General features: G+C 39.4%; 1 protein-coding gene across 1 annotated transcript in view; it reads left to right on the forward strand.

Moving 5' to 3' along the window:
* QRFPR (pyroglutamylated RFamide peptide receptor) overlaps nt 1-15734 on the forward strand; it is a 36847-nt gene extending 21113 nt beyond the window's left edge. Inside the window, exon 7 of the transcript XR_015700075.1 lies at nt 15636-15734. The gene's annotated coding sequence lies outside the window, so the exon portion shown is untranslated. The remainder of the gene's footprint in view (nt 1-15635) is intronic.
* The last annotated feature ends 558 nt before the right edge of the window (nt 15735-16292 follow it).

Raw genomic sequence — 16292 nt, forward strand, 5'->3', positions numbered from 1 at the left:
AAGAAGTAGATGAAGGGATTTAGTAGAGTTGGTGACTTAGAGAGATGGGATAGGAAGATAATCATGGCAAGCTATATTTTTGTGGGGATATATTTATATATTTTATAGGGATTTATTTATTATCATGTTTTTATTAGGGATGATCTGAGTGTTACAAAAGTTGGGAAAGTTTAGAAACTATTTAGAGAGCAGTTTTGGGAACGGGACAGCATCTAAATGCACAGGGCAAAAGGTTGGGAAGAGTGAAAGCTGCGCTTCTGGTGCTCCTCCAAGTGGAAGTGGTGGAATGGAGCAGGAGCTCCACCAGGGTGAGGAGACAGGGCATTGGGAGCATGGTCTAATTGCGTCAAACTTGCCTGGTGAGAACTGGAGGAGGTTTTCCTGAAACAGCAGAAAGAAGAGGATTAGAATAATTTATCTCTGCATCCTGGTTAGCAGATTACATCTCATGTTTGTTTTAAGGTTTTCAAAGCTACAGACTTTTCAATGCAGGTTCTCCTTTATGTTGTAGATGAATTCTGATTAACAACAGCGTTCTAAAGCTTATATCTTTCTGAGACACAGGGGTTTAATGCAGAAACACAACAGGGGGTTAGATTGTATATATTCCTTCAGAAACATTCACATAACAATTTCTTTTATTTCTGTCTATACTGAAAGTCCTGCTTTGACACCTCAAAACTGGCTTCCAGGAGTCTTGCTGGAAATTCAAGCCATCGTTAGCTTCCTCTGTGGAAGCTCCAGTGAAGTTGGTGCGTTATGAAGTTATTTTAAAAATCTCTGGTGACTTGAGATGAGAAAGAATCCACGCTATTAATATTTAGTTAATTTATTGCAAATGGCTTTAGTTCCTCAAAACTGTCAAGATGTGAAGTCCTGCTCAAATGTTATGCAGATTTTCTCTGATCCTGTAACAGATTCTGATTTCAATTGCTATCTCCAATGCTGCTATTAGGATGTGATACTATCTTTACCAGCTTCCGATTACTGCTGCTTGCCATAGGTATTGTTTCTCATTCTGGGATTTCTGGGTTTTGCTGTCTTGCCAAAAGTGGCAATTCTTGTCTTACTGACTTGTCTGTAAGCAGCTGCAGCTGCCTCATCCAGTCTCATTTTATAGAAGCATGAATATGTCTGTTTTTAAAAATGATACTTAAATATTTGATGTTTGCATTTAAAAAAAAAAAAAATCACACTGGAGTAAATTAGTGTTTAAGGCACTCCTTGACATGATGCAACTGTAGGTGAAGCTTGGTGTGTTTCCTCACCTTGGATTCAGCAACCTATCTGTAACACTGTAATAGGAACATCTGGAGGAATACATTAAGAGTGTAGTAGTCTGCTCTCCCCCAGAGTCACATACTGTTTTATTATGAGTGTTCAACCCCCCCAAACTTTTCAGCCCACATCAGTACAACAAAACACAGTCAATCAAAAGCAGTAAAACCTGGTTCCTTTCATTCCTAGAAATAAAGGCTAACAGTCCTGCAAGTCAAGCTGAGATACCATCTGTTTTGCTGCAAAAGTGCTGTCCTACAAGCCAGGATTGATTTTGAGAAGGTGTAAGGATATTTGCACGTAACACATTCGTAAAAGGCTTCTAGAAATTTAGTAGAGATATAAACAAACTTCTAGAAATTGCACCTGTGCCCTATAGCGTGCTTAAAGCTCAAACCAAGACTTGAAAGATATCTGCTGCCTGAAAAATGTTACTTGAATTTTGTTGACAGATCAGCCTTCTGTGGAATACAAAGCTTTCCATGAAAAGCTCTTATTTTCTTACATTTTCCATTTTTTTCTCAAAGCAGAAACTTCTGCTTATTTCTTACTCTTTGGAAAAATATCTTAAAACCTGTGCCGTAAGCATCATCCGTTTATGTCACTTGCTGGTGAAAAATGGGAAAACCTCAACTTGAAATGTTCCCAGTAAAAAAAAAAAAAAAAGGCAAAACCAAAAGGTATTTCCAGCGATATCAAAAGAAACAGCTTAAGAGCTTTGGTAATGTATATAAGTATTTGTGTGTGTTTTGAAGCAGCCCTATGTAGCTGGACAGCAGAAGAAGATACTTGTCTTTTCTGACAGCTATGTCTTTGTTTGCTCTGTTTGCCAGAATACAAGTGCCTTTGGATGCTTAACGTTGTCCTTGTGTCACACGATGTGTGAGTGTAAATGTGTACTTTCATGCCTCTGTAAGCTGGAAATTTTGGTTTTCAGACTTGAAATTATTTTTTCCTACATCTTAAACTTACAGCTTTAATCACATTTTATTTTAGTTTCTTATTTAGACCATCTTTCCCCCCTGCCCCTGAGCAAAGCCTTAATTAAATAATTTAGAATTTAAGACAAGGTGTCCACAATTCTCTTGTTATGTCTTGGAAATATGTGAGAAGGATTTCAGGCTTTTTCAGTGCACTTGTAGCTGATTTGTAAATCCATTTCATTTTCCCATCTGAAATAGGTGTCCTTGCTACTTGTATTTATGTGACCTTGATGAACATTTTAATGTATGTACATGTAACTGTTACAGGATCAGACATAGTTTTCCAGTAGTATCACAAGTGCACTGATTTAAGTTGACTTTCTGCTTCAACAGTTTGTCCAAGCAAAAATTCTACAAGATTGAACTGAATTTTCCAGCGTTGAAGAATGAATTCTTGACTGAATAAATGTGTTGGTTTTGGCTGGGGTAGAGTTAATCTTCATGGTAGCTAGTAGGGGGCTATGTTTTGGATTTGTGCTGGAAACAGTTTTCATAACAGAGATGTTCTCGTTACTGCTGAGCAGCGCTTACACAGAGTCAAGGCCTTTTCTGCTTCTCACACCACCCCACCAGCGAGTAGGCTGGGGTGCACAAGAAGCTGGTCAGCCAGGACAGCTGACCCCAACTGACCAAAGGGGTATTCCATACCATATGATGTCATGCTCAGTATAGAAAGTTGGGGGAAGAAGAAGGAAGGGGGGGACACGTTTGGAGTGATGGTGTTTTGTCTTCCCAAGTAACTGTTCTGTGTGATGGAGCCCTGCTTTCCTGGAGATGGCTGAACACCTGCCTGCTGGTGGGAAGTAGGGAATGAATTCCTTGTTTTGCTTGGCTCATGCACACAGCTTTTGCTTTACCTATTAAACTGTCTGTATCTCAGCCCATGAGTTTTCTCTTTTACCCTTCTGATTCTCTCCCCCATCCCACTGGGGAGAGAAAGGGGCCTGAAGGTTTCTTAAATTTTTTACAAAAAATTTGTAAACCTGTGCCTCTGCTTACCAGTACCCAGACAACTAAGCCCCTGCTGGCAGACAAAGTCAGGACCAAAATTCCTGCTGATGTCAGAGCAAGAAGTAGAGTTTATGAATAACAAACTCCAGTATAAAACAAACCTGAATGAGTACTATTTGCAGCACAGTCTGAAGTAAAGTGTTCACCAGAGGTGTGATGAAAGGCTAGCAGTATGAATACTGAGAAGGCTATTGGTCAGGTTGGAGCTTGTATGCTTTCTGCTGTGGAGCAGATTTGATTTCAAAATAGGTGGAGGAGCAGGTATAACTGTGGTAAAATAATGAATATATACTGAGTTGGGATCTAGATGGAGGCAGTCTCTTTGCGTGGAAATGTGTACCCATAAGGAAATGTCTGGTAGATAACATAGAATTGGGTAATAAATTAAAAAACAAAACAAGAACAAAATAAACTCTGCTGTACTGTGAAAGATCTGCTCTACAAATCAGCTTTAACAAGCTTATGAATTGCCTACTCTTCATTTTAGATGTCTTTCCCTAGTGTCCAGATTCTGCTGTGAAGGGTGATAAAGCTGCTAGCTGGACTGTGTTGGATTCACTCAGTGAAGAGGCTGAATTCTAGTTCTCAATTTGTATGAGGGCTACTTCTTTCTGTATTCTGCTTTTTGATATTCCAGTGACATCCCTGGGAACCTTGTGCTTTCAGAGTCGTTGAACTCTGCAGTTATCTGTTGCTTAAGATCACTCTTTCCTAATGATCAACTTTGTTTAGTAGGAAGTCACAATTTGACTTCTACCTTCTGCCTTACTCCTTTTCTTTTTCTTGCCTCATCAGTTTGTTTTCCACTTAGTCTCTGTCCTTTTTTTTTGTTGTTGCTTTCCCTGAAGCAATTCCTTGAGTTCCCTCTGACCCCCTTATCTCTTTTATATCCCTTTTATGCAGATTAGAATAACCAGGCAATGAATTTTGATGAGGAAGTGAAGCAGTCCTGTGTTTTAGAATTTGTATTCCATCAAGGCTGACTATCAGATGTATGAACTGCATTTCCAGTCCTTATTTCAGGCTGTCTGCACCCTTGGGAAGACCTGGCCTACTGTTTATGTTTGGCTTGGCTATGGTAAGAAAACTTGCAGTTATTGAGACACCTGCACTTGCCTAACAAAAGGTTTGCATATATTAGGTGGGCTGGAGATCCATGAAGAGGCGTGCATGCAGCTGTCGGGCAGACACTTGGCATCAGGCCTGGGTGCAGCTGTAATGACAGTGAAGGTGGTGAGATGGGGCAGTGTGGAGAGATGTGCAGCAATGCATGATGTGGGCTGAGCCAGGCAGCACTGGCAGAGTTGTTAAGGCCCCTGTGGTAAAATAGATCAGCTCCACTTGACATCGTTGGCATAAACAAGAGATGTTTTCTGCCTTTCCATCTGGCCCACTGAGTACATGAAGAAAATGTAACTTGTATCAGCTCAAGCTTCCAGGTGCTTATTAATGCTTTCTTCCTGGTAGCTTGCGTGTAGTATATATTGTTATTTCTGAATTTGACTTTATATATTTCCATTGATATTCTATTTCTAATGCTACTTATTGACATATTTCTATTTACATATTCTATTTCTTTGGCTTTACATATTTTTAATTTCTAGGAAGTTAAGGCTTCAATGATGTGCCAGCTGCACTGGGATAGTTGGTTTTTGGTTTTTTTTTTTTGCTTCAAATACCATGCGTGGATGTCCGTCTTGATTGTACAGATGACAGCTGAACTATGGCATATAAAAAGGTCCAGTAATTTTCTTCTGGGAGTCTGTAAAATACGTTCTGTGTAGTGTCTTGTGTGTGCGTGACAACAGAAATGTAATGTTCTTCTGCTTCTCGCCTCTTGCCTCTAACATATGGTTTCCATAGGCACATCTCTTAAGCACCCAACTTAGCTATTATTAGGTTTGGTCCATAGCTGAAGGGTCTTAAAGACCATGCAATCTGAGAACAAATAGCTAGAAAATAGATAGCATCAAATAGATAACATCTCCATGGGTAAAGTATAAAAATATATCCTACTAAATATCATATTAAAGCTGCCTCCTCAGTCAGGCTCGAATTTTGAAGAGCAGATTTATGGCAAAAACGTCTGAAAAATCTTTTTGCCTTCTGCAACTCTACGATTTTGTTGTGGCCTCGCTCAGGCTGTAGATGGCACCGTTGCTGCACATGAAAAGCCATCTTGGGCTTACTCTTCCAGTCACCTTACTCCTAAGAGAATTGTTATCCTGTAGGATAACAGGCTTTTGAAAGCATATATTTGATGATAGGATTTGGTAAGAGTTTGATAGAGCTCTTCTCTCCCTTGAATTAGTATTAGGAAGAAACATGGAGACAGGTGTTGGATTTTTTTTTTCTTTGTGCGATGGTGCTTTGAAATGCATTGGTTACACAGCTCTTTTTCTCTAATAGTGCTAATAAAGACTGGGTCTCTTATTTCAGTTCCCAGTGAGAGCTACGTGTGACAAGGAATTTCTTAAAGGATTTCCTTATTTTCATCTTTGGGGTTTCTGTGTTATTTTCTGTGATACTGCTAACAAGGCTACTATAGCCATGATGTATTTTGGAGGATACTGAAGTTGAAAACCTACACTTTTCTGGTTTTGTCAGCTTAAACATCTAAATCCACTCATGGAACTTTATAATGATGTTTTTCCCTGCAGAAAGAGGATGTCACTGGCAGGAAAGGGAATGGGTCCCCTCCAATACGAGGGAGGGTGCAGTATGAGGTCCTTTGGGCTTAGCCATGGCCTTAAACAGTGGGAGGACAAAAACCTGAGCTAAGGAGTTAGAGCTGATGAGTGACTAAGGATAAACGGTATAAACAATCCAATAGAAATTGGTTTTGTTTGTTTGTTTGTTTTTTCCCAAGTCTTACCTGAGATGTTTTAAGTTTTCCTTTCTGAGAGGAACATCTGAAAGTCATCCTCTTTGCTTTGGAAAACTTCTGGTTTTGAAAACAAACAAATACCACACTTTCTGTCTGTCTTGTTTTTGAAATTGAGCACTTGAAACATAAATTAGTGAATGGACCTACAAAAAAATAGAGATCAAGGCTCTCTTAAATCCTTCAGACAATTAATTTCCAGACTCCCTGGAGTGCAGTAAAAGGCCCATAGCTGTAGACATACTGCTTCCCAAATCTGGTGATATCCTGGGGGGAAGCCAAAGGGGAAATGGCGGGGGGGGGGGGGGGGGATAAAGAGTTATTTATTAACAATCAGGAGAAATCTTAGTTCTGAAATGGTGAACTTACAAATGTAGAGGTTCTCAAAAAGTGGCTTTTTATTACAGTCTCCACAGATATTCACTAAAACATGTTATGTACAAAAAAAGCCTCTAAAATCTCAAAGGGGGTGGGGGAACATTGCTATTAAAGTTAAAAAATCAAAAAATACCCTTGTGTAGGGAAACAAATTGTAAAATACAAGTCTTGCTATAGTGATATAAGTTAAAGCTCCAAAAATACTAGGGCAAATGAACAAATTATTATTTGAACCTGTTAAGAGTGTAAATGGAGGATAAGAATCCTGGCTATCCAAAGTAACGCAAACCATGAGAAAAAGTGGGAAGTCTTTGTCATAATTTGCACCATGATCATGAATTGATAAAGTTCTTCAAAGAGTTGTTGATGCATGTTTATAAAGTCTGAAGTAGAATAAAACCACTTTATTGATCAGGAGGGAGAAGCACAGAAGGACATAGCCACAGAAGTGGCTTGTTTTGTTTGTTTGCAAAGTGATCTAAAGAGGCAAAGGTACTTGCTGAGTTTACAGTAATCACCTATTTTGAATGGGAATAGTTGATAATAACATGAAAAACAAGGCAAACACTGCTTTTGTTTGTTTGTTTTTTTAAGGAATATATTTAGGAAATGTTACTTTTTTTAGCATGTGGTATTTTCCTCTCCAAAGTAAACTTACACAGTTTTGAGGTTAAAGAGAAAAATATCAAGAACGCTGTTAATTCATTCATCAGCTACAAAGAGAATCCAAAACACAGCCAGCAGTAAAGGAAGCTTTAGTCCTACTAGTTTGTCTTGGGACAATTTGGGTTGGATATTCTTGGAAAGCAATGATATTTCAGTTTGTCAGAGTTGCTTGGTCCAGTCAATGATTATGGGCAATGCCATTTTGTTTCCATTGCTTTTGCAGTAGCCATCTTATTACTTCCTGGTTTTTTGATACATTTTAGAGATCACAAATGATTCTGGAGCTTTTGTTCCTAGAAGCTGTCCTGCAGTTGTTGGTATCTGGTTCGTTTACGTCTGACAGGAGACCCTGAGCTATTGAGAAACTGCCTCTGGATAAAATACATGAAGCCTTATGCTAAATAGTCTTATTTTTACTCATCCATGCAGAATAACTTAGTTGTTCATTCTAGGAAATGTAAAATGACTGCCTCTTGGGGATTGTATCTGGACATGTTAATAGGCTGTTACTACTGCTATCATGGGATAAAGTACAAATCAATCAGATAAAACATTTTACCTCCACCTGAGACCATACTTACATTTTGTATTAACTGTATACTGGGTGAATAGACCCAATATGATATATGTGCTATAGTTTTTATTAAATAGTTTCTGTATTGTATTGATGTGTGTGTGTATATATTCTATATCCTAAACTTTTTGTGCCATAAAGCCAGTATTTGGTCCATAAGAAAGATGGTACACAAAGCCCTCATATTTCCCATGTTTAAGCTAGTTACAGCTATCTTCCCAATTTAAGTGGAGACATTTTAAATTTTATTTTTTTTTTCGATTTTAGTTAGCAGCAGAAATCCTTTCTATGTAAAATTTCTAATGGCATTTAAAGTTATTTGATTTTAAAGACTATGCATAAATGTAGATTTTTTTTTTTTTTTAATTCTTTTTTTCCTTTGATCATACACATGGGACTTGGTGTCAGCCAGCATGGCTGTTTCTTGGAGTGGAACCGCCCATAGAGAGCGAGCAGCCTCCCTGCAGGAGTGCTCAGAAGTCTTTTCTCAGCTGGTCTGAACTCTTTGCTCCTATTTGGAAAGTCTCTTCAGTCTCAAAAATAGTCATGGGAAGCTCTGGGAGTGTCCTCTTTCTAGCTTTTCTCCCAATATTTTATTCAATTGTTGTCCTAAGCATAAAGGCAGCATGAAGGCCTTCCAGTTCTATCATATGGTTGTCAGTGTTTTGTGGGTGGCCAGCAGCTAAGCACCCACACAGCTGCTTGATTGCTTCCCTCTGGCACACTCCCCCCAGTCTTTATTGCTGAGCATGATGTTTTTGGGAAGCTTTGGTAAGTTTTTTTCTACCCAGAAACATCTAGTTAGACATGCCACGAGGACCTTAACTTGTGTTTTTTCAAGCTCTTCCTTGCATAAAATACTTGCCGAACCATTGCCATAAGCTGTATGAGTCCCTTTAGAGGGCAAAATTGGCTGTTCAGATATGACCTTTTAGAGATGTTTTCCCAGCACAGTCTTTTATTTCAGGATCTCTTAGGGCAGAATACAACTTTTTAGCAGACTTAAGCCTGAAGCATGAATCCGCAGCTCTAATTCTTATTTTAGGTGTGCAATTTAGTGCGGTTTTGCGATGACAAAATGGCTGAAAACCCCCTATGTGGTTTCATTCTTGTTTAAGAGTCTCTTTGTCCGGGCTGGATTGTGTAGTGAGGACAAGGTTCACTAGCAGTTACATTGCCTGCTATTGCTTTGCAAAAATTTGATGGATTGTCTCGTCCTTCCTGCTTCTCGTGAAGAATAAAGTAAGGGGGAAGTGATCATTGAAGGGATTCTATTGAAGAAATAAGGGACAGTCCCTAACAGCTAAAACTTAATCAGCTTAGGTCAGCCCTATGGATCACAGCATGGGCATGTAGGACTTGGCTGCTTGCATCATGTGTGGCGTTCTGTGGAAGCTGACTAATTTCTGCAGCAATTAACTACAGTGCACTGGCTGCTAGGCAATAAGCAATGCAAGTCATTACACCTGGTGTACTGGAGTCTCTTTGGAGCAGGTGAGTGCTAGGTCAGTGATATGCCTCTGCAGTGTTCATCTGTGACTAAATATGTCATCTACTAAGGCTGTAAATCATACTGATTTCTCAGAGAATAGGAAAAATTAGGCACTGAAATGTAATTTCTACTTGAGAACTGTGGGTCAAAGATGGTTTTCAAATGTTAATTAACCCTTATCTCAAATGAGATGTGATTTTTTTCAAGAAAGGGAAATATGGGGGGAGGTGGAAGGGGGAATAATTTTTTTATCCAACACAGTAGTTTTGAGTTCATACAGTGTTGAATAGAAAGGGCCTTAAGCCATAACTGTAAATGAGTATACTAGCATGCCATCATATCTGATGATAACAGATATTTGCAAAACATCTGTGTAGCTTTCAGGGACAGGTATGATTGGTAAAAGATGGGTATAAAACTGTGAATTATGAAAATAAAGTACAATGAGACAAAACATCTTTCCTGGTATTAGCGTGAAACTGAGGCAGAGCTGATGATTGATTTTTGTTCCTATTTCTATATTAGGAGTCTGAAAAGGGGGGCAGCGCATCTTCTGCTGACTCCCACTATGTAAAACTTTAGAAGCCATCGCAAATTTCTTGAGGTAGTTCATTAAACGGTGATGCCTAAAGTTGACTTGCATTTCCCATTGATCTGTATGTGCTTGGTTCATTCACTGTTCAAATTATTGCCTTAGCTGCTTAATAGGCCACAACTTAAAAGGACAGCACTGCACAAGCACGCTTCTGCTCAGACAAACTCCTTTTTCATGTTTTCAAAGCTGTCTGTAACATGCTTCATAGGAAGGGGAAGCAAAGATAGGGGAGGGTGTTTGAGGAGGATTTTGGCTGATGCATCTCTAGTGACACCTTGTGGGATGTTTCACAGAATCGTCTGTAACTCATTTTTGAGGAAGACATAAACTGGAAGGCTTGTTGGGCAAAAAGTTGCCCAAATACTCCACATGGGATATGGTTCAACTCCTACACCCATCTATGGTTTTTCAGGATTGTCTTTGTAACTTGTAGTTAGTAGGCAGGATGAAATACACAACATCAAAGATGCAATTTGGCAACTAAGGACAGCAGAGAACTAAAAGATAATGCTTTTGTTGTCAGACTTTATGGCAACTGTTGGATTTTTCCTTCAATGCAGTTTCTGGTATTACAACTTTATGAGCTAAATCTTCAGGTTTAAAATTGAGATTTCAGAACTGATAAAGCAAATTATTTGAATAAGTAGTTAATCAAATCAGCTAAGCAGAAATCTAGCAATTCTTAGGATTTTCATTGCTATAGAAATTCCATTTCTTTATACATTACAAGCAAAGAAAATTAGACTATTTGTCCTAATCTTAACTAATTTAATTGTTGTTGATATTCTCTACTGTTGTCTCTTGGAATAATTTATGCTCTAACTCTGCACTGGCAACATCTGTACAGGCATCTAGCGATTTGCTCCCCTCCTGAATTGTCTGATCTTGTACTTGGGCCTTCCAACAAACTTAGCAGGTTAGCATACTCCATGAGTGTGCTGGATACATTGCCTTGTAAGAAACATTTTGCTGTTGCTGCAGAGGCAGTTTGGATGGAGACTCTGTAGCCTGATAAATAGGACTTTTGCTGTAAGTAGTGAAAGGCTATAGGTGTTGTACTGGCCTGACAATGGAGTGTCTCAGGGCTTGTCTGGCCTTTAGCTAGCTTTTGCTATGGATGTTGTTTAATAGCTAGGCAATTGTTTATTCCTGACGTATCTGAGCTTTGCTCTGTAAAAACTTTATTTAAATACCTGAGAACCTAGATGTAATCACTTAACAAATCCTTTATGTTAGTTGGAGCTGGGGTGGATTGTGTTGTAATTTGAAACTAAAACTGGTAGCTGAGTTGGAGAGAGCTGTCTGTGTTAAGAAAACATAAATATAACCCCGAGGGACTCCCAACACCAGTGATGAACGCCTCCCACTTATCAATCTTACCTGTAAATCTTAACTGTATTATTAACCATAAGTCTAAGTGGACTAGTAATAATAACTTGTGTTTTAGTTAGAGTGCTAAGATTTTAATTAGATTAACTGTTTCCCTGGATTTTAGACTGATAGCATATACAGTACTCTTTATAGAACAGCTGAAAATAATTACTGTTCTTACTGAATTCTTTGGTTATACAATCAGACTGCCCAGTCCTGCTCCCTGGAACAAAAAAAAAAGTACCAAAACCTTTAACTGACCTTTCACAAAGAGGAGTTAAAGTGGAAACTCTGTAAACAGCCTCTTGGCTTTTGATTTTTGACACAGATTTTTTTTCCTTTCCCCCCCTAAGGTGAAAGGATAAAGTCATTTGAAGCAACTTCGCAATGCAGACCCAGCTACTAATTCAACAAGATTTCAAATTAGAGTGGTCTTCTAATGACATATTCTCAGCAAAGAGTGATAGAGGTAATGCATCTGAAATAAGGGTCCTGTGGACTTATAACTGATGCTGAAGCTTATATTTTCCTTGAAACATTAAACACAATACAGGCCAGCACCAAAAACAAGTGTAGAGGAAGACACATTTGACTGGTCAAAGCACTCTGGCATGCTGCTTCAACTTTGTTTCCTTGTTTTCTACTGCACCAAGGAAGAGTAACTTCCTTTTAATTTCTTTGCTATGAAATCTAGTAACTCAGCAGCTTTAAAAATAACAACTATCACGGTTTCATCTTCACTGGCTATGTGCCACTGAAGTTTTTCTTGGATTTTGAGGACTAGCAGTAGTCTTAAATCCATAAGGAAGCCGTAGGTTGAAAGTCACCCTTTTCTTCTGCAGGGCATGTGAGTGATATGAACAATAACAGTTAGATGCTTGTTTCTGCTCCAACGAGGGTAATAGAGAACTTTTCAGTTCAGTGGATTCAGGACCACACTGTAGATGCAGGACAGATGCAAGGTAGGAGAAGAGGGCTGGAGGAGACCATTTCCAAAGGTGCTCAAAATCCAAGTGCGCACAGCTGATGAGGCAAATCTGGGCAGCGGAGAGAACAAGTTGAGTGCTAAAACCACTTGTTGTTTCTTTTGCAGGCTAATATTTGAGAAAACAAATGTTGTGCTGAGCCAAGTGTATTGCACCTCAGAAACAGAGTCTGTGTGCATGTGGCATACCTGCATACAAGAGAATATCTATTATAAGTCCTTCTTTAAAATAAAAAATAACTGTTAGTAAAGAATAAGAGTAATTGTGCTTATAAAATAATAAGAGAAATAGTGTAGTTTCACTGAACATGCCTTCCGAATTTCTGCTTCATTTGCTTTTCTTTTTATATAGAGCGCATTTTTCTGCTCTCTACTGTTATTTCTGGGTAATTTGGTACCAAGTTTTGTGGTATTTTTTTTTCTTCACAATGTGTTGGCCTCTCCTTTGGCATAACAAGACTTAGCTTCATTATGTAAAACGCATTTGAGTTGGCTGACATAAAACTCAGTATCTGGCTCATAGTTAATACCAACAAAAACCACAGTGATGTAATTTATTCAAGGCCTACATGAAATGGTCTCACTGAGATTATTTTTACGTATTATCTCCTTGATAAATGCTAACATTTTCTGTGAAGGAAGTATCTTTCATAATGAATTTTCTTTTTTTTTGCTGTGCTTTGAGGATAACTTACATATTGCCTTCAGTACAGCTCTGAAAACTGCTGCAAATGCTGAAAAAATGAATGTCAACCTGTTAAAGGGTTGATCCCTCAAGTTATTTGTTTTACATTTTAAGTACACTAAAAATGTCTTTTAAATACCTACTGGTGATGCTAAATTGAGGGCATGAGAAAAATAGCACAATAGGGGAATTGAAGAATAGCAGAATTCCTTTTTAACACTTGAATCAATATCTCATCACTGGGGTAATTAGTGTAACTGAACTAAAAATGCAAGGGGCAAAATTATATTGATTTCTATAGTGAATAGTATATTTTATATTTAGATGTTAAACAAATGCACACACTCATGCTCCTCCTAGTGAATGTGTACCTGGTATTCAGTCAGTTCAGTTTGCTGGTTTGATTATAAGCTTTTTCTGAGAGGCAGCCTGATGAATGGCATGAATAGGAATTCATTGCTTCCCAGAAACTTGATAAAAATGAGCTATACAGATATACTCTCTCCTGTTGAATTTTCCTTAGTCCATTCAAGTGTTACACATTTTACTGTGTGTGTGTGTATACATATAGTATTACTTAGAAATAAATTTTCACTTTTTAAAATAAATACATTTAGATTCACTTCAGAGTGAAACATCCAGAAATAGAAATTATGAGAATCAGCTGCAGCTGACATGATTTAGATGGACTCAGTACATCGCTCATTGTCCTGTCTGGTAAAGGTTTGCTGTTCTGAAGAAAAAATGGTAGGGGAAAAAAACCCAAACAAATAAAAATTTTTTTTCTGTTCAAAAACGAGTATTTAGAAAACTTTAATCAACATCTCGCTATCAAAGAGTTCATTTTTGAGAACCTTCTGGTGATTTTCACCTACTAATTGTAGGAACCTTTTTCCCTACTTTGTGGTAGTAGAGTAACTATTTTGGCTAGATGTGTGGAAGACCTGTTTCCTGTTGCTTGCTCTCATTTCGTGAAAAGTGTAAAGTCTGGGAATAACTGAAGTCTTCTGTACAGCACTACTTAAGAAATGGATCTCTTTTCTGTCCTCAGTTATACACTGGTTGCAACTTCACCCATCTGGCATCTCGGCCTGCTTTGCCCTGGTCAGAAGAATATGAATCCCAGCTAACGCTGGGGGAACAGAGCAGGTGAGACTGAGCAGGCTAAAAGAGGCTGAAACAAGTTCTTACACTAGCAAGAGCCTGGTCTCCAGCAGCTCACCTCGTTGCAAATGGCTCTTGATGTGAATTCTCACACTGGAGCTTTTTGCTGGCAGAAGGCACTCACTTGGCACGAGCTCTGCCATTTGGTTGAACACCACAGGAGAGGACCACTGGGGAACAGACCTCAGGAGCTCTGATCCCAGAATGGCTTGCAATCGAGTGTGTTTTGGATGTGTGGCTAGTTGATTTCAGCTGAGTTTTGAAACCAGTTGTAGTGGCTTTCCAAAAGTGAAACAGTAATAGTATACTGGAGGAGAATGACCAAGCAGAGGCTATGCTGCATGAGCACTCAGAAGCAGGTAGACAACTGGGGATGCAAAATGAGATGATGCCTGGCAGGCAGGCATTCAAGCTGTGGGTGTTATCAGAGCCCAACATAAGAAAGCCTGTTTTGCTTGGGGGCAGGGGGAAGAATAGTTGTCTATCTGGATTGCATGATTTAACACAATTGTAGTAGGGAGCCACTGCAGGGGTTGCAGGAAGGATGGAGGTGAGAAGGGTGCTGTCCCCAGGTGCTGCTCTGCCAGGGTTCAGCAGCTGGTTGAGACGCAGATGCAGCAAGGGCAGCAACAAATTTGGAGCGAGGCTGTTACTCCCCGACACTTGCCTTTTCTTGTGCTTGGGGTAAGGAGGTCAGAGCACCTGGCTGTGTAGGGGGCTGGAAAGGGGGCACATGGGTGGGCAGCAGGTTCCAGTGTCTTCCTGTGCCTCGCCTTGCCTGAAAGCAGAAGCGCTGGTCTCTGTGTACCTCTCTGCAAGGGGAGAGGGCTGAAATACTTATCCAGTGTGCGTAAAGAGTGGCAAAGGAAAGGCTAGCTGTTGTCTGAGCTAGAGTGCCTGAAGCATATGCATATTGATTGATCTGAGGCCAGTGGTTATATGTCCTACTCTTCCCTTTGGCCCGGTATTTGTCCCCTTTTCACTTTCACCAGAAAATTAATCTGCACCCAGTAAAACTTCTGTCGTAATTAGTATGTTTCTGCAGAAGAGCTGTGGTTTTAATGAGTTATCGTTTTCAAACAGACCAGATTTTAGAAAATTTTCAACCAGCTTTATTGCTGGGCCTACAGGGGAGGAGCCTATAGTGGAGGAGATGTAGCAAGATAAATTGCTTGAAGAAAAGAGATTGGAAAAGACGACTGAAAAGAGATTTGAAAAAGATTTGCTGTTTCTTTCTTGCCCAGCAGAATATTTATCTGCCTGTGTATAAATATAATGAATGTAAATTTAGCTTGGTCCTTTACTGACTCAGAAGGAAGAATCGGAGACGTAAAGAAAATGCTGTGGATTCTCTTCCAGCATAGCACAGCTGTACTGATTTTTTTTTTTTTTTTCTTTGTCTAAACACACAGCCTTTCCTTCCCTTGCATGCCTTGTGCCTCTGGTGTTCTCCCCCTCCCTTCCTTAGCCACCCCAGGCCTCTTTGCTTCTGTGGGTTTGTGTGATTAGTCCTTTAATTGATGCCCTTGATTCCATTGATAGTTTTCTTTGTTTCTGTCTTTTCTCTAGATGCAAGCATTGGGCCATCTGAGCCCAAGAAGAGTAAAAAGGGGTCTCTAATACCTGAATCTAGAAGTCAATCCAGAGGACCTGTTCTAGTAAAAAGCCATCCACAGAACTCTGCTATAAAAGAATAACAGTTTTACAAAGGGGGGTGAGTTTGACCTCTTTATAGTCATTAACATTTCACAAACAAGTTGGTGGAAGGGTTGGCCAGTTCTCCTACAGCAGCTGCTGTGGAGAAATCAAGCTGTTTGATACTCCTCATATTGCTTTCCTTTTAATTAACGTATATTTGCACTGCCTGCTTGCCTCTTGCTTTCTATGCCTGGCATTTGAAAGTGGGATATTTGAATTGTTGCTCAATTTCATGGTGTTTTGTTTTTGTGCTACCAGCGCAGGTAGGTGGCAGAGGCAGAAGACAGATTGACTTTCTGGTATTGCCTCCTGTTCCCATCTCTCTGTAGTGAAGAAGTAGAACTTATGTCACTAAACTCAGCACAAAGATGAAACCTAAATACAACTATACTCAGTCAGCAGTAGTATCTTTTGTTGGAGGACCGAGTGCAGTAGGAACATTAAGCTGTGCAATTTTCTTACGCCTCCTGGACGGAAGTAGACAGATGGTGTGACTTGGTGAGGTAGCGTTGTGGTTCACTGGCAGAA

The sequence above is a fragment of the Nipponia nippon genome, unplaced genomic scaffold (genome assembly GCF_047370975.1).
Source record: "Nipponia nippon isolate SJK-2023a ecotype South Korea unplaced genomic scaffold, ASM4737097v1 scaffold_6, whole genome shotgun sequence".
Lineage (NCBI taxonomy): Eukaryota > Metazoa > Chordata > Aves > Pelecaniformes > Threskiornithidae > Nipponia > Nipponia nippon.